This window comes from Petromyzon marinus, chromosome 11, assembly GCF_048934315.1.
Source record: "Petromyzon marinus isolate PM22_M1 ecotype Great Lakes invasive population chromosome 11, UKy_Petmar_22M1.pri1.0, whole genome shotgun sequence".
NCBI lineage: Eukaryota > Metazoa > Chordata > Hyperoartia > Petromyzontiformes > Petromyzontidae > Petromyzon > Petromyzon marinus.
The window spans coordinates 3483333-3505093 of record NC_133677.1 but is presented as its reverse complement, the minus strand read 5'-3'; the positions used below and the strand labels follow the sequence as shown (position 1 = coordinate 3505093).

Below are 21761 nucleotides of genomic sequence, written 5' to 3'. Positions count from 1 at the left end.
TAAAAGAGCTCTCCACACGAATGGGAAGCTCGGCCGGCAGTGGTGAATGACAACGGCAAAAGTAACGATAAATAATCGATTAATTGGATGAATATCGATTCTTAAGCTTGCAATGCACGCATAGAAGCCTACGTTTAAGAATCGACTATGGTCTTTTTAGTCGTCTTTATCTGTTGAATGTGTTCGGTTCACGTCACGGGTGCTCCCCATAAGAAACTATAAAAAGTGTTAACACTTAAATGGGACTATCGTTTTTCATGGAAAAAGAGCGGATAATAACATTATAACAGATGTCATGTTAATAGCTTAAAAAAGTCAAAGAGTCTCCCACTTGTTCGCCATCATTGTCGACACGTGCCATGAATCTTCTCCAGGTGATCTCCAGAGCCCGGAGGCGGCAGCACATTTATTGTAGAATCGTTGAAAATTCTCAGAAGTGTTCAAAAACATTTTTTTAAGCGCCCTGTACAATAGCCTCTCGAGTCGAATCGCACATCGTGACAGCTGTTCGGATCACAGTCGGCGGGGGGCGGCATGAATCATTGCACTCCGTGCACACGCGCACATCAACGCACGAGCGCTTCGCTGTGACTGCACTGAAATGAACTTGCGGAGTGATTTTTAATTTGACGCCATGAGATTCGTGGGGCTCGTCAGCCACGACGATGATATTGCCTTGGCTATAGTGGCACCCATATCGCCGCGCCTTGCATCACCCCATCCACCACCACCACCCCACCTCGCCACAAGCCCCCATGTCCCACCCCTGACCTTAACCTGTTCCTTGCAGCACGACATATCGCTTACCAGCATGGCAGATCTGCAGTCACACGAGAGAGAGCGAGAGAGAGGATAAATAAATAACTATCCCAGCGGTTTATGAGGCAGCCACAGATAATACCGTAAGGTAAGACGTCACAGTATTTTATGAATGACCTTACAAGATATTTTTTAAAAAAAACATGTTTATCTTATTTGTCCCGTGTATGCGATGTGAAACTGCATCCGGTGATGGTGTCACCCTAAAAACAAATCGTCCGCCCTTGCGTCGTCCTGTCTCGAGAGAGGTCGTGCGGAGTCTGGCGTCGCGAGGTGACGAGGAGCAATGGCATTAGATGAGATAAGAGAGAACTTGACCCCTCGACCCCCTGCTCTTGGGTAGAGAGCTACACAGAGCGTTCCCAACTCTTTACATTTATCTAAGTGACTTTTTTTCTCCCAATTCTTTTTTTTCGTTGGGGGGGGGGGGGGGTACTGTACAGAATTAAAAAAATAGAAGACAAACATATTTTCCCAGCACCGTGCCTAAGCAATACTGAAAATTAAGAGAGCGAAGAAATGAAAGCGTTTGCCAAAAATAAAACTCCCCCTCCCTCCCCCGTGTAATTTACATTCTCTATTTGATGCCAAACTTGATGGCCCCTCGAGAGAGAGGGAGAGGGAGGGAGGCCACGCGGTTTGGCACCGTTTCACTGGAGCCCTCAGAAGGCGAAGAGAGGGAGGAGTGGTGGGGGGGGAGAGCAGACAGATCCTCCGGGAGAGATCCCAGAGGTCGGTAATTCTCTTCTCACCAAATCGCTTTCGTTACCGGCGGCAGTCTGGAAATTATTCGGACACGTCCGTTAGCCCCCGTTTAAGGGAATATCACGACACGCACCCACGTAAGCGTGCGCCAATTACAGCATCTCACTCGGCTGTTTTAAAATAGCTCGCTTAATTAAAACTGGGCCATTGATCATGACTCTGGTTAACGTATTTAGAGCTCGCGTTGGGTGAGGTTTTTTTCATACGTCACGCAATTAACGTCGTCATTAAAAAAAAAACGCTTACACGATAGTTACGATGTGGCAAATGCTTGCCGGCGTAATATCCGCTTGCTGCTAACTTTCCGAGTGGTGAAATAAAACATGGGTGGGCAATACGACGAGTACCCCACGACACCTGCTGTGCCGCATGACGGAAGCGGGCCCAGTCACACGTGGTATGCTGCTGCCAGCGTTAGGACCAATCGTTCCAAAGCCCGTCCCGACGTTTGGCGGAGGGTGCCACGTTGGCCCCGGCCCTGCAGAGTATTTGGCGGACACAAATCCGCTCTTTTCACTTCCTAAGGCGATGTGCAACCGCTTCGCCGAGGTGCTGCGCCGCTGTGGGCAGTCAATCGAAAGACAGCTTCAGGACACTCGCTTCCAGGTGATGCTGAGTCCACTCCATTCCATTACCGGCGGCCGCGTCCTCCAATGCAACGTGGAAGGCCACGGTCATTATTCACACAGAAGCAACGAGGCTGTCACGGGAGACTCGACATTAAGCATGCGTATGCCTTGTCGATGCCCTTTAAGATTTGAAGCTCATCGATTCTACACACTTGCTGCGTTTTACTCCACCGATAATTGCTTAATTACGTTTAACAACTCGACGTGAAGGCAGCGCGCGCATCTTGCAGATGATGACCGCGGAACGTTGGATGGACGTTTGATGATATTTTTTGCCAAGTTTGTTGCTCGTCGAGAATTTGTATCTGCCGAAGTACGCGGTATCTTGTATGTAGTGGTATCGATCAATAAGCAATGATCCGTAGAGTAGTGGCTTGCGAATCACCAACCTCTACTTGTGGGCAAAAAAAATGCAAGTCGCATTGAGACGTCAGCTGTTGCTGTAACGCCGACGTGACGTCGCCACAATGCTGAGTGGGTAAAATATATTCCACAAGTCCCAAAGAGCAACTTAATAAAAACCCCATCCCCTTAGGGAGGGCGGGATAAAACTGCCCAATCCCAGTGAATTGCTGACATAGCGTGTATTACCACATATGTAGTGTAGCAGCGCCACGTACATAATGCGAAGCGGACAACTATTTTGGCACGATCATGGGCAAGTGCGTTTTGCTGTAAGGAGGTTCCGTACACATGCAAAGAACACAAAACAGACACGGCAACCATCATCATTAAGACTTATAACTCCTGGGTCTCTTCCAAGTCATACATGCGAGCAATACATCAAATGACAGACAGCCTTGCTGTTAAGAAAATAACACAGCGCGAGTTCGCACACACAGAGACAGACGACAGCACCACCGCACAACCCCAAGCCAAAAGACAAAACAGAACAAACAGCCTCACTAAACGGTGTCCTCGCCGACTCTTGAAATACGCAGTCCGTGGGCATCGTGCGCCTGTATCAAAGCACAACTTTCTTCTCCACCCATTTGCTTTTTATTTATTTTCTTTTTCCCAAGGAAAATAAAACGTGCACACACAAAAAGAGTGGTGACCCGGTGGCTGAGAGATCACAGGGCAAAGTACAATCTTGTGTCAGGCCCGGCTCGAGCTCCTCTGGGATGGGAGGGCCCAGGAGAGATGTCGAGTGGGGGGCCATCCGAACAGTGTTCACAACTCGGGAGAGTGAACTTGAGATGGGGGGGGCAAAGCGGGGTATTTGATGGTGCAGGGCCCACGCCAGCGTATCCTGTCTTGTGTAGGAATCCGGTGCCCATGAACACACCCCCTATGCTTTTTCGTTGTTGTTGTTGTTGTTGTTATTGGTACACTTAATTTGTCTAAATTCCAGCTCTGAAAATAAAACCTCGGGGTTTTTACCGTCACGCGCAAACATTTGTCTCTGTAGCTGGGCGGGTGGGAACGTGTGGATAAGAGGTCACTTGAAAGGATCTCAGACTCGGAAGCAGTTCTGTGATATCCACTTCCACAGACAGTTATCTAACACGGGGACGTTGACTGCTCTGTGAGAGTTCCGAATCAATGCCTTGTCTGTTGATGCCTATACCACAATCAAGGAAAAACTGCGGGAAACGAGTAATACCCTTTAGATTTCCACCGAATATTGTTATTTCAGTTGAAAACAATCAATGAAATCAGAATGTATTCCTTTAAGCACAATCCCTGGACTGCTACACAACTTCCTGGACGTGTGGGGGTATGTATATGGTTCATGGACCAACAGTTTAAATTAAACGAAACGTCGTCTCGTGCATTCACTGAACAAAACGCACACACGCAGGCAACACACAGCACAGGCAGGCGCACGCGGACACAAAACGCAAGCTGAATGCGTTTGGCTTCTTAAATAGCAACAAGAAGGATTTGTAGCCACCGACATGTGCCATTTAGCTGGATTTTTTGACTAAGGCAAGACACTGGGCAAGCAAGCAATTTCCTCGGCTGTTTATATATATATGGGCCAGCTCATATAATGCATCGGCTTCTATTTCTGAAGAGACCCACCTTGCAAAGCTGCTAAATGTATTGTGCCTCAACGCATTAGCTTTCACGTAAAAAAAAACGGGATCTAACAGAGACAATCTCCATGGCAGTATAATTGTAATAATGTTTCATTTTTCGACACCAATTGCTGTAACCCTAACCACTAAACCTTTGGGGCTGTGGAAATTGCCCCAAAAAAACCCCTGCAATAGTGGGTTTGACACATTAGTGAATTGAGATCAATTACCGATGCCACAAATGCATCCTAGCCCTTTTATTATTTTATTACTTTCCCCGCGCCCCCAATGTAAAACTGCATTCGAGTTATACAGTGCCATCAATGTCACGACATTAAAGTTGGACATTGCCATTCGGAGCTCTCTCGGTGAGCAGCGCATCGCCCAGCATCAATGAATGATCCTGGAAGGTGACATTACAGAATTGCTCCTGAAATGGCTTCGATATCTTTATCCGCCGCAGTCACACCTTGTATTTGCCCTGCAAAGGGGAAAAAAGCTTCCATTGCGTCAGTACGGTAAATGATCTAAATTAAGTGAAAACCCCAAATTAAACTCACATCATGTTCCCTTGTGCACTTGTTAGCGACCGGACCTGAGGCCATCAACTCGCTACGCTTGAGGGCCCACTTTACTCAACGGTGGTCGAAGCCTGGAATCGAACCCAGGGCCTTCAGCAAGGCCGGCTCGGCACTCCGACCTGACCACCTTCCTGAGCCACGCGAACGTCGCTGCCGCCACCCGCTTTGACAGCCTTCACCCGCCCTGCGTCACAGCACCGCTTGTGGACATTGCGATAGGACCCACCCCCCCACTCGCGTACCACCACACTTGCCCCCCCCACCCTGTGCCACCAGCTGTGTTTATACTCGCCCGCCGCTGACGTGCGTGGCGTCTTCCCCTCCACCCCCCCCGATGCGGCAGAGACCTCTCTCTGTCCACGCCAGCCAGCCAGCCAGGAGGGCGAGCGTCGGCTCCGTCCTCCCCAAGTCTCCGTTGCGTCAACGCGGTCACGGGTCGCTCCCCTGGGCCCTCCTCCCCCCCACTGATGAGTTTACGCAAGGCGACTATAGAGACGGAAGAGGGTTGATAATCTTGCAGGGGTTATTATCGCTATCGTCGTCGTTATCATCATCATCGTCGTCTTACAACTATTGATTTCTTTCAAGATGTGTGTTCGTTTGTTTGACTGTCATTCTCAGGACATAATTGCAGCCAAGTCTGGTTGGGGTTGACAGCCTACCAGAAAAATGCTCATTGGTTTTTTCGGTAAAGTCACGTATGTAGAAATAAAATAAAATTTAACTAAATTAAATTAAAATATTTCACGACGTTTCGAACGCAACACAAGCGATCATCATCAGGTGTAAAACAAATAGCGAGGGAACACATAGGGGGACATCACGCACATAGCACATAGAGAACGTTAAACTGCACGGAGGCAAATACAACAAGAAGATGAGAGACGAGAACTCAACAAACCTAAAAAAAAATAACGCGATGCAAAACCAGTCGGCCAACAACACAGTTAGACACTGACCTGGTTGACCACGTATTTCAGAAGACTGCTCAATTTCGTGTTCATCCTCTGTGTTGAACAAACCAGCATAGACAGAGTGAACAAATACGAGGTACAAGGTAGCAGAGATACATACACAGGGAATAACATCCAGTGAAAGATGTATTGGGCAGCACAGATAGACAACCAGAGTAACACCACACACAAGAGACATACACACATGGAGAGGCACACGCAAAAAATGTTTCCGCATCCGGCACAGGACGTCCCATTGTGGTTCTCGCTACAGCTGTGGCTACAACTCACGTACCTACCCACTCCGGTTTACCAGCGACCCAGAAAACATTCACTGATAAATTAAACTTCGATTATTTCACTCGCAGCTCGAGAACCAGAACTAGTACGATAGTAAACGTTTCACCAAAAATATGGAAAACGAAATTGCCCTTTTCAAAATTCGAATTAAGGGCTCGACGATCACCACCTCACTGCCATCTGCGAGTCACAAAGCAATGGGTTATTCTGAACGAGTACAAACGCGAGAGTGCAAGTGTATTCCGGACAAAATGAAAAGTGCATCGATTGCACGCCATCCACCATCCATCCGTTGCGGTCAACGGATGAGAACCGCAGACATGGCCGTGGAGGCAAAGAGGGCATCAAGGGCCTCGCCAAAGTTAGTTGATAATAAATGGGGTTTTTTTTTAAAGCCACGTGGACACGCACGACCAGACACATGCATAAACATGTCTTCCTCATCCCAGCTCGGTAAATGTGTCCTTTTGCACATCCCATTTTGGGCAGAAGAACAGAACACTCAAGAAACAAATATACACTTTTATTTATTTATCAAAACTACAAAACAGTTCCTTTTGCCAAGATAGGCAACGAGCTCAGAGTAACAGCACACACCGTATATTTCACCGCCTAAACAAGTTCAAATCGAATAACGATCCCTCTAATTACTGCGTTCACGCGGTGAGCTCCGAAACATTGGGAAATGCAATTTGAAACACAATAAAAAATTCACGGCGCAATTAGAAAATTCTCGGCAGAAAAGTGGAGAGAGAAAAACAATTCGTGCGCTTTTTCCTGCAAGAACTGCACAACGGAGTCGTGATCCAAGGTCACACCACGTGCCCCTGCCACCGCCACCACCGCCTTTTTGGAACCATAGCTCAGGGAAACCAACTATAGGCTCATCTGTGAAGAAGAGTCCTTCAATTCCATTTCTGTTCCCGCTTTAAATTATATTCGATTTCGCATTTATGTAGAGCCCTTTCCAGGGCGCTTTAAGATTAATTCCGACGGCGTTCAGTGAGGAAAGTGACGGAATGGATGGAGGGACAGGGGCTGGGACTGGAGCTGATGTTGCAGGGGTAGGTAAGGCAGAATAAGGAGTGTGGTGGTGAGTGAGGGTGTCTGATGGGCGGAGCGTGGATGAGAGGCAGTAGGATATGGGGCGCATGCGTGAAGTGGTGCAATGGGCATGGATGACGATAGGTGGAGAGTGGAAGGGGCAGAGGTCTGGTGGCCGGAGATTTGAGCCGATGGAGACGCATTGAGTAAGCTCAGAGAACGACACCGGGGCCGAGATCAGGCTTGAGTTTTGACAGGGCCACGGACACGCGCTCGAGAGAGAAGCACAACCCTCACTTGGCCCCCCACCCCACCACTGACCCCCGTGACTGACAGGGCAACCAGAGCCGCCTCCCCTGTGCTGTTTGCGAGCACTTATTTAAAGGTAGCACAGAGCAAGAGGGGTCTGTGTTGGCCAGCACCACGTCCGGTCGCATTTACCTCCCCCAGTGATGATGTTTACGCACTTCACAAGGTATTCATTCATTGACGGCTGACCCGGAAGATGCCCAGCGCTGATTCAAACAATCGCCACTGATGTTCGCTGTGGCCAAAAATACAAGTCGGGTTTCTGGGTGCGTTAACCACAGCGCCACCGCTCCCCTATAGCACCTATGAAGGCTGGCACGGCATACGAGGGGGTGGGTGGCCAGCACCACGCCCGGCCGCTTTTGTCTCCCGAGCGACGATGTTTACTGCACGTCACTCCGGGTACTCCTTTTGAGGCTGAGTCGACCTAGGAGGAGGCCCAGCACCGGTTGATGTAATTTTCACCGGTGTTGGCCGTGAGCGGGAATCGAACCTTGGTGGCCAGGTTGCTGCTGGAACACAGTCCAATGCAATCAACAAACGATACGCATTTTAAAATCAATATTACGCTGTAAGTAACGCCTCGATACACACTACTCTATTGTCCACGTAAATGCCTATTGCACTTAAGCTACTGCACCGGTATGTGAAAATGGGGAAAATTGGAGGATGAAATTACTTATTTTCTTTTTTTTTAGTTGCAACGCTAAAGTCGGCTCCTAAGACATCGCATTTCCCCAGAGGACTCTCGCACATCCACAGGGCCGAGGTGACCGCCGCCCGGCTTTGCCGCAACTCACACAAAGAAAAAAATGGGTAAAGGCGCAGCCCCGCAATTGCTTGCTCGTGCCACTGCTTGCGGAAGGCGCTTCCGGGACAGCGACAAGGGCCAGCAAATGCATCTCGCGCCACCCACTCTCGTGTGCCGTGCCCTACCTTCATAGGTGCTACTCGCTAACAGCACTTGCCCCAATAGTCTGTTAAGGCTATACGGGGGATCTTTGTCTTTATCGTTTTGTGTCCACATGTTCACCTGCGTGTTAATCTGCATGTGGGGAGCGGTATCACAACGGTTAGGGCGCTGCGGGACCCAGCGACACGACTTCGATTCCCGCTTGCGGCCAACACCTGTGACGAATGATCTGAACCGGTCCTGGGCCTTCCCTAGGTCGACTCAGCCTCAAATGAGTACCTGGTGCGGTGTGTGAACATCGCCACTGGGGAGACAAAGGCGGCCGGGAGTGGTCCTGGCTACCCACCCTCTCGTGTGCCGTGCCGGCCTTCATAGATGCTTGCTAAAAGCACTTGCCCCAACAGTCTGTTAAGGCTACACGAGGGATGTTTCTCTTTGTGTACATGTATGTGTTCATCTGCATGTACGAGTGTGCGTGTGGGCGTGCATGTGTTGTGTGAACTCGGCTGTTAAACGGGAGACGTCTACCCAAGAATGTGCTTCATTAGACTGACAGAAGGAATCAACTCAGGACAGGGGCATCGGAAACCAAAATAAAAAGAAGAGTCAATGTTTTTTTTTCGAATTCGGTAAAGCAATCAACAACAACCACAACAAAAACCACATCGATATATCAAGAATACGCAATGCAACGTGAATACGAGACGGCGGTTGTCCAATAACTGTCACGAAGTCGCCGGTCCTTCAAGAGCCGCGCGTGCCACTGCGATATGCATTTGCTGGCCCTTGTCGCTGTCCCGGAAGCGCCTTCCGCAAGCAGTGGCACGAGCAAGCAATTGCGGGGCTGCGCCTTTACCCCTTTTCCGACCGTTTCCCTCGGAGCACTAAAAATCATCGGCACGTACACCCAATCGATCTTTAATTGAGCCGATGTACTGTACCTTTCTCCATCTACCACCACACAACAGGGCAGCTGCGTTGACTTTCTATTGACTGAAAGCCTACAGTAAAAAGTAAAAATACCGGACTATAAAACTTAACAATTAAAACAAAACATCAGTGTCTGGCAGTTTGGCATCGAGGTCCGAAATCTAAACTCTAAAACTATGACCGCTCTTCATATTCACTTGAACAATGGATTGTCAGACAGACGCATTTAAGTATTTCAGTAAATGTAGTATAAAACATGTGTGTGTATAAATACGTCATTTATGTTAACTGGTACATAACCCTCGTTGCTCTGAAATGGCAATAAGAGACAGCTTGCATGGCAATGCACAGTCGATGTAAAGCCCCCTCTTGTCATTCCACTGCTGCATGAGGGTCTCCCAACGCAGGCAGTGAGGGCTATTTGACCATACTTCACCACACTGGCGAGTGCGGGTCAGTGAAGGGGGGGGGGAGTGCAAAAAGCAACAACAGAATTTCGCTGCGTTGCCCTCTATTGCCCACGACGGCTCACTGCACCCGCTTTTTGTGCATGGCAGTCGCCCCATTCCAGGCACCATCCGGGCTCAAACCTGCTGACAGGATCGGGCGCATTCAGGGCGACTTTGGTCGTGGGCCAGTAAATAATGTACGAGGTCAAAAATAGGTTCCTCCAAAATGTTGCTTGTAAAATGATATTCTGTTGTACGGACAGGGTACGGAGTAAGCGTATAAATAGCGGCTTGCGTGTGTGTGTGCGTGCGCGCGCGCGCGTGTTGCTGTGACGTTCGCCACGAGAGCAACTCGGCTCCGCGTGGCCAATAAAAGGCGCGCGTCGTGCCGCGCACGGCAATAACAATTTCCAGGTCATAAATTTTAATAACCCAGGTTTTATTGGACCATATTTTAAAATTTAAAATCTCTTTTTACGTTGTGAAAATGGGGTTAAAAATAGAACATCATCACAAGGGCCATCCAAATTTAGTGTTTTAAAAAAAAACTTGTATATATCTAATCTACGAATAACGTTTGTTTTTGTGCGCGGCAATTTTTTTTCCTCTTGGGTGTGAGAGGAGAAATTGGGTAAAACATTTAAAAACAGGAAATGACAAAATGAAATTGATCAGTCAGATGACTCTGAGCCAAATAGTCCATTCATCCCACTGTTTTGTCTGGATATAAAAAGTCCCATGGTATTTCACATCGCAAGATTAATCTAAAACTCTAAATTTGCTTGGCAGGGTCCAAACCCAACACAAGACCGCGTGACAAGGGGCTGCTTAGAAACAGGACATAAGCAACTGAACAGATGTCGTCTGTTCAAATCTACCAACCAACCCCTACACATATTTGGTAAGTAAAAATACATTTTAAAAGGTGGGGGGAATTTATTAACTTGCCCCCATTTTGAGAGAGTGACACCAGGAGATTGAGTCGAACCTACGACCTCTGGGTTGCAAGCCCAGTATGCCAACCGTTACACCACGACAGCCTCACCGAAAGTACGTTAAGTGAACGTATTTTTTTAAACATTTCTGTTTATTATGTTCCATTTATCATTATTTTCTGGGAAGAAGCACCGTACACAGTAAGGCAATGACCCTCCTTCCGCAATACTCCCGTCTCGCAAAGTCTCCGCGCTAACGCCAGCACTCATTTTTGTCAGAAGCAAAAAGCCCTCTTCGCGTTCAAATACGCAGAACCCTGCATCAAACGGTTTACATGCCGACGCGAACGAGCGCGCACGCGCACACGGGACACACAAAGCTACACACGCGTGCACTCACACACAGACACACAAGTGCTAACAAGCTGCCTTCCCCGCGCAACGGACATGCGGTGATTTTAGGGAAGGAACATTTTTCCTCCATCATGCGCAGGACTCTCCCAATCTTGCACGTGCCGTGGGGTGCCCGCAGGTGTGAATGCATCCTAAGCGGAGGGCTGGACGAAGGAAGGAAGAATAAAAAATATATTGTTGCGTCCTAACACCCAATCTTTTTTTGCTGACGTCTTTGAAAATGTCTCCCTCTTGGTCATCACATTTGCAATCTTTACTCATCCCATGCCGTGTCGGTCGTCAGCAATTTGACCGTACTTCATCACGCTGGTTGATGTGGTTTGGAGAAGGGGGTGATGGGCCGGGGGGGCGATGACAAGACTATTCCATCCAGATACCATCTGCCGCTGAAGTTCTCCCTGGCCAGGAATCCAACTCAGGTGGCCGTGTCACATTCCAGGGCGTAGATCACTCACTGTACCATCGCTCCTCCCATGTAGATCGAGATACATGCAATTTTTCTAACATATGTAATCACAAATTCAATCGGTTCCTCATGTCAAGGAACACACGCGTAATGTCTGTGTATCTGTAGCAGCTCGCTTATACATGGCCACATCGTGAATGAACCACACAATTTGGATTAACAAGACTTTTATGTAAATAAATACAGGTTTAAGTATTATTGGTGAACAGCCATATATATATATAAGTAGCGTTCGATGACCTTTCGTCGATAAATGCAAATTTTCCTAACATTGGTCATTGTAATATTCAAACCATAGGCCTAGTGGGTCATTGGGAGATCACTGCGAAATTACTGAGATATCTGGTGGCTTGCTCAGGCATCTCTTTGTGCATAGATTCGTCAGTTAAAAGCGATTATTGCACTCAAGGTGCATAGTCTAAATAGAATCGTGTGTGTACAATTCGGTGATATAATAATAGTTTCATATTATCGAGCGTCATTCATGCAATTGCATCCCACAACGCTGAAGCATCAATTAGCCAGTCCCGTACACAGACGTTACAAAACCAAAAACCCCACTACTTAGCAAATACATGTTTTTTCTTATTCATGCCAGTTATAAACAAGTTATGTACCCGTTGGGCATTTAGACTTATAGGGGAAAAACTAAACCTTGCCAATGAGACGCAAGTGATGAGAAACCAGACGAGAAACGAGTGAGTGAAACATAACTGGTTCTCCAACTGCATCGCCATCCACGATTTGTGGCATTTCATCAAAATCGCTGGTCAAACCTGCGCCTGCATGGCAACCTCCCAAATTCTGCCTCCGTCTCTCGTGATCCTGCAGAATGATCGTCCATCCAGTACTCGCACGCGAGATAATTTCACCGCTCCTTCTTGAAATGCACGAGAAACAAATGATATGCGCATCCTCCTAGACACGTTTCATTCCTTGCGTCATTATTATCCTTCACTATCTGCCATCATTCCGTTCAGCGGAGACGGATGTCCTATCCATGCCGCTTCATCTCTACAGCTAATTTATTACGTTGGCATTTGTGCAGCTAATCTTGTTTTCAGCTTTCCTGAGAGCAAGCGACGCTAAGTTCATATTGTGTCATCCAGTGATGCACAGATTTCCGAAATACATTTCACTCCCTTTTGCGTGAATGAAACAAATATCATTTGTGCAGCTGGCGCTGATATGAGGGAGGCCCTTTCATTGAGCCCACGAAATTAGGACAAGGCCATGCACTTATCAGACTCTCTACGATGCCAATTATCGTAATGTAAGCATGTCGGAAATGTTGCATGCGATACATTTAATGAGTTGTTTACATCGATTTGCATAAACAATTGTTCCCATGACCCCGCTCCCACCGGGTAAAATTGAGTTCAATCCTCAAAGAGCCTCTCTATTAGCCTTTCTTAATTATTATCAATACAATTAATTTTAAACCTAAATTTACCAGTGAAAATGTAGTAAACCGTTCCATTGGGAATATCGCTTAACATATCAGCCGTGTCCCAACAAATGGCCAAATTAGCAAATTCATACATTATCATCAATTATGTTACCTTAACGTAATTGATTATAATTGTACAGCTCTTTGTCAAAACAGTGCTGGATGAAGGCCTGCACACTCACTTGGTCATGCTGGTGTTCAGCCATACTTCACTCCGCTGGTCAGTGTGGGTTGGTGAAGAAGGGTAACCATGACCGCTTCAGATATCACTCGACACTGAATCGAACCCGGGCTGCTGCGTTCATAATTCAGTGCGCTAAACAATGCGCCACCGCCCCCCCAAGTTGATATACAGACATTACAAAGAGGGAAAAGATGAGCATATGAATTGTACGCAAAGAAAATCCCCGTGAAATGTGATTGTTCAATTATTTCATTAACAACTTTATTAACTGATAACATAATACACCGACAATGTATGAATTAGCCGTATACGTTTATATAAGCAGCAGTTCACGACAATTTGATGTGGTAGAGGTATATACACCTTTCAACAAAATTGTTATGAGGACATCACGTAATACTAGCCGGGTGGCATGACAATGAGTCAACTCAGCCCATCATCCCTCTCTGGTCAGTAAAATAAGTACCACCTTGTGAAGAAGTCAACGGTGCTTACGGATAGCCACTTCCCCCGCCATAGGAATGTGGAATGTTCATTGCTAGCTCAGTGCTGTAAACGGGATATAAATATTAATTTTATTATGTTTACATTACGCAACAATTGACGCGTCTCGTCGCCAGTGTTTGTCGATTATTCGTATTAAGTCCCAATTACTTTCAGCGGGGGAGGGGGGTAAAAAAAAACCTTCAGGATTATTTGCGTTCTTTCTTCCTCCAACAATCGGAGCGTCACCTTTTGGGTGCTACGGAAGCCTCGGCAAGAGGCTCGAGAGCGAGGGATGGGCTGTCACGTGCCACGGGCGTTCACGACCCAACCGAGGGCGCGTTGCGCGCACCAAGCCGCCGGTGTCAAAGGTCAACGCGTTCGAGTCGTCGCCCGCGCGTGACCTTTTTTGAAACGCGGTGGATCCTCGTCGTCGTCCGGCCTCCAGGTCACGCGGACACCCAAAAGATTGTGCCCGGCCGTCCATCAACCGAGAGGGAAGAAGTGCGAAAGAATCGCCGCGTGCGCAATGGCATTGCCCACGCGGCGATTTGCGCAACACAGAGGTGCAGTAAAAAAAAATTACATTCAATGCCCCATTTATAGAAGAGTACCTTCGGCGTTTGAGAGAGCATGTTCGCCGATGTAGAAGATCGTCGACCATGCCGAGGACCAGGACTCGTCACTGCCAGGCCACGTCCGCACGTCCGCTTAGCGCGGTTGGCTATGTACGACGCGAAAAATGTTCAACATACGTACATACACCAGGCGCTTCAAGGCCCCCACCTATTCCACTTATTCCACCTCTACTGCCTTGGCTTTCAACACCGATCTTGGCGCCACACCTCAGTGTACAATTTTGAGCAAGTTACAAATTGCATTATTATTATCATCATCATGATCAGCCATGGTCATTCCACCGCTGGATGAAGCCCTTCCCAAGCTGCTGCCATATCTCACGACCCTGCAATGTATCAATCCACCCGGCACCTTCACACGAACTGATTTCATCGCTCCACCTCCGCGGTGACCATCCTCTCATTCCCCGGCTGTGACTCCGTCATTATTTTTGAACAGCACAGCCATCATCGCTTCTGGTACGTGTCCTGCCCAGGCCCATTCTTCTTTAACAGTGTGAAATATGCCTCTAAGCTGTCGATGTCTCTCCAAGTCGTTACAAGCGTGCGTCCTCTCCGTGCTACTTTGTGGGGGGAAAATCACCATCCACACCGCCAATGGTGAAGAACCATGATGACAATAATTGTTCGTCAGTGGGATAGCTGAGTTGTCACCTCCTAATCTTGTTCTGGAGTCTTGTATGTTTGTGTGCGTGTGTGTGGGGAGCGGTAGTGTAGCGGTTAGCACGCTGCGCTATGAATCCAGCGACACGGGTGCGATTCCCGCTCACGACCAACACCAGTGACGATTATCTGAACCAGTCATGGGCCTCCCCTAGGTCGACTCGTCCTCAAATGAGTACCTGGTGCAGTGCGTAAACATCGCCACTGGGGAGACAAAGGCGGCCGGGCGTGGTGCTGGCCACCCACCCCCTCGTGTACCGTTCCGGCCTTCATAGTTCCTCGCTAACAGCACTTGCCCCTACAGTCGGTTAAGGCTACACGGGGGATCTTTGTCTTTGTGTGTGTTGAACTTCTCTCGCGCCGTACGTGGCTAATCGGAGGTGCCTGCAGAGAGAAAACCCCACGCGTGTGCCCAGCATTCACGTGATGGCAGCAACAATAGGGGCAAACCATCATCCCACAAGCACAGCCACCGGAAGCTACACTAAAATAAAAACATTTCGTTTTAAAATTAAGCAAATTATTTGGCGACGCTGCATTGGCAGTGGCGCACAAGCACGTTTAATAAATAAATACTCGATACTTTCGTCAATAACAATGAAGCTAAAAAAGAAAAATCTATGACAGGCATGCGCTATGAAGAAGGCCCATTGCCCAAAACGTCACCTGTTATGTATATTTTCTTTTCTTTTAAGGCAATGTCATTGACGAATGCGTTGAAATTTGATTGCATCATTTTTTAAGTGCAACTGAAAATGCACAGAGCTTCTTTATTCAGATTAACGGCGCTTGAATTCTCAACGCTCCACAGCGTTGCGAGCCGGTCCAAGAGTAACAGAGAGGAGGAGATTACGCAAAACTCGGATCACGTTAACCCCCCCCTCCCCTCCACTTTGAAGCCGCCTGATCGCGAACGGTCCAAGTGCTTCGCGCACCGTGCCAAGCGTGAGCGACGCGGAGAACATTCGACGAAACATTCGTCAAATGTTTCGTCGCGAGCCACTGGCTTTGCGGAGACTTGCCAATGTGCCCTAGAGGGACCGTTGGCATTGTGGGGGAGGGGGTGTGGGGGGGCGTGGGGGGCAATGGTAAGAATTTCAGAATGCGCATTATCAGACGTGCGGGGGGGGGGGGGCGCTGGGACGCTTTAAAACCGTGGCACTGATTGTGCTCCTGAATGGGGGGGGGGGGGGGGAGCGTGTTACGGTGGATTACCTAAGCCACGCGTTACATCACTCGGCCTCGCCGTACTAAGATAGTTACCAGACTACCCCGAATTTGCTTCTCGTCTCAAGAGTCGTTGCCACGGTGTTAAGGGTCTAACGCACAGGGGGAGAGGAGCGGCGGGGGAGTCGCCGGCTCGAATCGATCTCCCGGCACGGCAGGTGAAACAACGGCGAGACTTTATTAGCCCCCCATCTACACCCCGCCTTCTCCCGCCCCGCCCCCCCCCACCCCGTCTTTGTTCACCCACGACAAAATACAATGGGCACACCACAGTCACTCGATCGACGGGTCACGCGTGGCGAGGTAAAGTGTGGGTACCTCCCACCTTTTCCAAGGCGTCTGAGCGAGGGTGGAAGAGTAGGCGAAAATACCCCCCCCCCTTCCCCTCCCAGAAGGACTCTCTGGTTTGAGACTCTCCCAGAAGTATGGGGAACGAGCGAGTAATCGCAGGGCTTAGCCGTAACCATCAGGGGAGAAGCGTTTGATGGGTTTTACCCAACGCTCGTCCTGGTGGTTGACGGTGGTGGTGATGGTGATGTCGATGATGATGATGATGGAGGAAAAATCTCGAGGCGACCGCGCAAATGAAAGCGCCGCGCCCTTTCTCGACAAAGCCGCGGGAGCGAAGCCGCTCTCTGCGTGCGGAGCGCGCGAACGCCGCCGAGACGTTGATTTGCACGGAAATTGGCCCAAACAGGACGTTCGCCAGCACATTCGAAACAATGGCAGAAATGGGCACCGTTAACGTACCACCACGGTCGGGGGGGTAGGGGGGGTTGGAGGAGCCAGGGGGGGGGGGGGGGGTAGAGGGGGTAGAGGAGCCGGGAGTTTGGGGAGGGCTACAGCGTCAAATTCAATATAGCAGCGGTAGTGGCAGCGGTAGTGGCAGTGGTAGCGGCAGCGGTAGCGGCAGTGGCGGGCGGCAAGGTCAGCCGTCAAGCCACGAATGTGGACGCAAAAGATTGTTCCGAGAAATGTCACCGATCGGCCTCCTTCTTCCACCCGGAGTCGCAACTTCAGTCTAGACAATGATATTTGATCATGTGCGATAAAATTGCGTTATCGTGTTCCCCCTGTATCAACATTTAGCATTTTAACCATGGCGACGTCGCGTCGTTCATCACCGTTTCAGAGTTTCGTTGCTTTTTTTCCCCCCTTCGAGTATTTGTTTTAATTTCCTGTCACATATTACGTGACCTTAACAAAACATAATCGTGACAAAAGGTATGCAATTTTACGAAATGTCTCTCTTATATCACTGTTTAATATTAATGATGCAATATACAATCTTGACGATTCATATTTTTTAAGATACAGCTGGAAGAAATGTCATTTTATTTCAAAGTGAACTTTCTCTTTGAGGGAAAATCAAATTACTTGAGAGGTTTTTTTTGCCCCCACGAGAGAACAAAAAACACTTGGGGGACGATGACAAGAACGGCAAAAACAGACTGCGTGTGCCAACCGCGATCGAGGTGAGGGTACGTGGAGAACTCTGCAAAAACAAAACCACCGGACAAAACTATTTGTAAGTGATCAAATTGAACCTGCAGCAACGTGCAAATAAGTCTGCGTGTCGAAGCGGGAGGAGGGGGGGTGGGGGTAACTCTAGAACTAAACTATTTTGTTTATCAGTTAAAGAGACTTTTCAGACGCCACCCGGCTACACATGATAGCTAATCGCAGTGGCTTTTATATCAACACACACGTGGGAATTTGTATTAGCAGCCAAATAAGCTAAGAGCATGTATCTGAATGCAGGCATTGTCAGGGTCTGGATTGAACCCACGATGTCCTGCACACCAGGCGAGGGAGATGACATCTCGCCATCACAGCAAGATAGGAAGGCAAGATAGGGAGGCTGCACTGAATAATCTTCCATGTTTAGAGGCACGGTCAAGAAGACTCCTTTCTAGGGAAGAAGGTGATCTCCAGGCATGCGGCAATGTATCGATTCATCAATGGAAAAACATCGATTCTTCCACTCACGATGCTTGCATCGAATTGTTCGCGTAAGCGCCGATTGTTGATGATTTATGCAAATCATCTGCTGTTGTCGCACTTTGCGTATTGGGGGGAGCTGTGCAACATGGGACAGGGGAGAAAACAAAACAAGAAACGATACAAACGAGGTGGTAATAATTAGATGAAACAAGTGAGTCTTGATTAGTTTTGGGTTAGATCGTGTCGGTGTAATGTCAGAATTCGTTTTACTGTACCCCCTCCACCACCCGACAGCGCGAATCCTATCATGCTAACGTGTGGGAAAATAAAAGGTAGAATGAAAGCAAAGCACTTGATTAAAATCATCCTCGTTGGGCCTTGGTTAATTATGGTAGCGGAGGTTTTTAATGCCATAGCGGGGAAATTCAATTTCGACGGCAATTGTTTTGTAAATGAAATTGAGTCAACATTTTTAGAGAACACTAACTTAGATTCTTGGTTCTTTCGGTAAAGTCACGTTGAAGGGAAACAATAAAATAATAAAATATATATAAAACAATTAAATTCTCACGACGTTTCGACTGCAACACAAGCAGTCATCATCAGGTGTGAAAACCAACGTCAAGAACATGTTCTTGCCGTAGTTTTATATATATTTTATTATTTTATTTTTTCCCTTCAACGTGACTTTACCGAAAGAACCAAGAATATGAATAACTGCAGTCACGAAAGCTTTAAATAAAAACACTAACTTAGTTTACTGGCAGACAAAAGAGCACGTCCCTTGAGCACATCTCTTGAAAGAGAAAAAAAATGAAAGACAAAGCCACTGAATGTGCCAAAGTTGGGCCAACATTGGCACGCGGATGGAAACGTTGGCCCAAACGTTCCACATTCAATGGGAAGGCATTTAAAATAAATACGCGGGCTAATCCTCCCTCCCCGAGACATTCAAATTTTCATTAAAACATTTCGATGTCTGCACTTGTTGAATGATGCGTGTTTAACTTTGCAGTTAACCCTGACATTTCGTGCTGGAATTAAAAAAAGTAAACAGCGAATGCTCATTTATTCACTTATCACATGATGAATAATGCAGGCGTTTGCGTGCTCGTGCGCGTGCGTTCGTGAGGGAGGGAGTCCGCACTGCTTGAAGGCCTTCATGAATATTTAAACCACGACTGCCTGTTCGTTCCTCAGTGGACATCAAGCTGATTTATGAGACTGGATTTGCGAAAGGTTTGTGGTAAATTGTCCTCCCTATTTTTTTCCGCTTACCGAACACGACCTCATGAAACCTTTATACAGCCGCGTTTGAACGAGGGGATAAAGGAGCAAAATCATATTTCTTACGCGTGCGGACCCATGGGCTCTTATCTAACACTGTGGGGCCCCCGTAGATAATTAATGACTTTCTCTCTGGAGAATGGGAAGCGTTAAGGCAAGTGGTTGCCACAACAGATACATGAGTGGCATAAAGAAACCCTATCACATACATAGGAAGCGTTATTCACCGTGTCGGAGTGATTCCGTTTTTTGTATTTTTTACAAAAAAAATTGGGCACGCGAACTCGGGAAGAGATAAAATGATCAAAGCACGAACGCCTCCACTGGAGGTGGACGTTCAGGACCACAATGAACGTCCTTCACGACAGCAGACCAATGGTTGTGACGGTGCACTCTTCTCTCGTGCAACAGCTAAACAAGTCTCGGATAAGCTCTCTCACACGACCGAGTCGGGCAACTTACCGTGGCTGGAGCTGAAAACACAGAGCAACGCTAAACTTTCATCAAGACCGTTCGGTAATAAGTCTCGAAAGCTTCGAATGACCCGAGATATAACTCCGTCGCGAGGATAAGAAGGTTACTCCGGTACTTTCAATAACCGGCTTACGGCACCTATTCATATTTTATTTCACAATTACATCCCCGAAATAACAAATATCCCTTGCCTTACATAAGACGGGCATTCGCAGCGGCGACCGACTTTATTGACGCAGGAGATCCCAGGACCGTGCTCCATCGCAGGCTGGAAGGCAAAGAATTACTCTCGTGACATTTCATGCTCATTACAGACATTTGGAAGTGTAAAAAGTCGCGGTATTTTACTGGAAATTTTTTATTTCAAAAACGATAGAACGGCGGGCGCACATTGACGTTGCCGTTGGTAACCGAAGACAATGGAGCGGCGCGCGTCGGGGCAGAGAACGGTGGGTAATGGAGAATGGAGACGTCTTCGTAAATTCTCGAGCACGCCGAATGAACATTACAGCGACGGGCAAAGTACGTGGCAGGACTCGTCTTGGTCGTTCACGAAACAACAACAACAACAACAACAAAACAACAAGAATGTTTGTTCTAGATTTGAAGCTTTCGTGACTGCAAGGATCCATACTCTTTGGTTCTATTCGGTAAAGTCACGTAGGTGTCCTCGAGACAGTCTGGTCCCTTCACCTGATGAAGGCCGCTTGTATTGTGGCCGAAACGTCGTGATTTTTGTGGTTTTATTTTTTACCTACGTGACTTTACCGAATAGAACCAAAGAGTAAGAATGTTTGTGTTTGCACCGGACAATCCAACATTCACGTATTGTCGTGTTTTGCTGTTGTTGGAGACTTGCAAACAGATGGCAATTGTTAATTGTAATATAATAATAAAATTGTAAAATACTAATGCTTTGCCATTTAATGGGGAAAAAATACATTAGGTGTAGCTGTATAATGATGATGATTATAACGATGATGCCCAATGTCACCAGAAAAGGTAAAACATTTCGATTCTCGAAAGTAAAATAAATAACGGAGCGCCGCGGGAGAAATTTGGCGTCTTTACGAGCAGAGTTTGGCCACAGCTTTGGGCTTTTCCCTCCACATTTAGAATCAACACGCGTTTAGAGCATTTGGCTGCTATAAATTTCCACATGATCGCATCTGAAAAAGAGCTATACAGCTCAGTGGGCCTTACCTGGTAAAATAAAAAATATATATCGTTTCATCGTTTAGTTTACAATTTCAATGCCAGCATCGGAGGCTCTGAACGGAAGCTGCTGCATGAAGCTGAGGCAGTGAGGCCGCAGCCAAAGGGCTTCCAATAATGAAGAGGATCACCGCCCGAAATGCGAGCGCGTTGATACTATTGCCGCCCTCTATGTATGTTGAACTTATTTTGCACCTTACGTGGCTAACCGTGCTAATAATCGGAGGTGATGAAAGCGAAACACGTGGTGCTTAACCCGAGGCCGTTGCACCACCGAGATCCTCTTACAATCGCTCGTTCAATTACCGACCTGATATTTTCTGCTCACAGGAGTATTTCTGCTCACAGGAGTATTTATGACAAGTTAAGGAGGGTCGAGCCTAATTAGTAGTTGGATGGGAGACTGCTTGGGAATACCAGGTATTGTAAGCTTCGGCTGTGGCGTGCCCGGGAGATGGCAAAAGAGAAATTGATTCTCGAATCTATTAATGTAGAGCTTTGAGTGTGACATCTTCACACGCCCGGGGTTTCTCAGGGTACTTCAGTTTCTCCCTGCACGCCAAAAAACACTTTTTTATCGGAATTGGCCAAGCATCCCGATGCACGCCCCTCCTCAATTGCCTTATCTTCTCATTTTATATTTATAGAGCTCCTTTGATCAATTT

At 47.6% G+C, this 21761-nt stretch overlaps 1 long non-coding RNA gene across 1 annotated transcript in view; it reads left to right on the top strand.

Annotated features, from left to right (window-relative positions):
* LOC142924272 (uncharacterized) overlaps window positions 1-13435 on the top strand; it is a 31743-nt gene extending 18308 nt beyond the window's left edge. The window contains exon 3 of the long non-coding RNA XR_012941455.1: window positions 10506-13435. This is a non-coding gene — a long non-coding RNA (uncharacterized LOC142924272). The remainder of the gene's footprint in view (window positions 1-10505) is intronic.
* Window positions 13436-21761: the final 8326 nt, after the last annotated feature.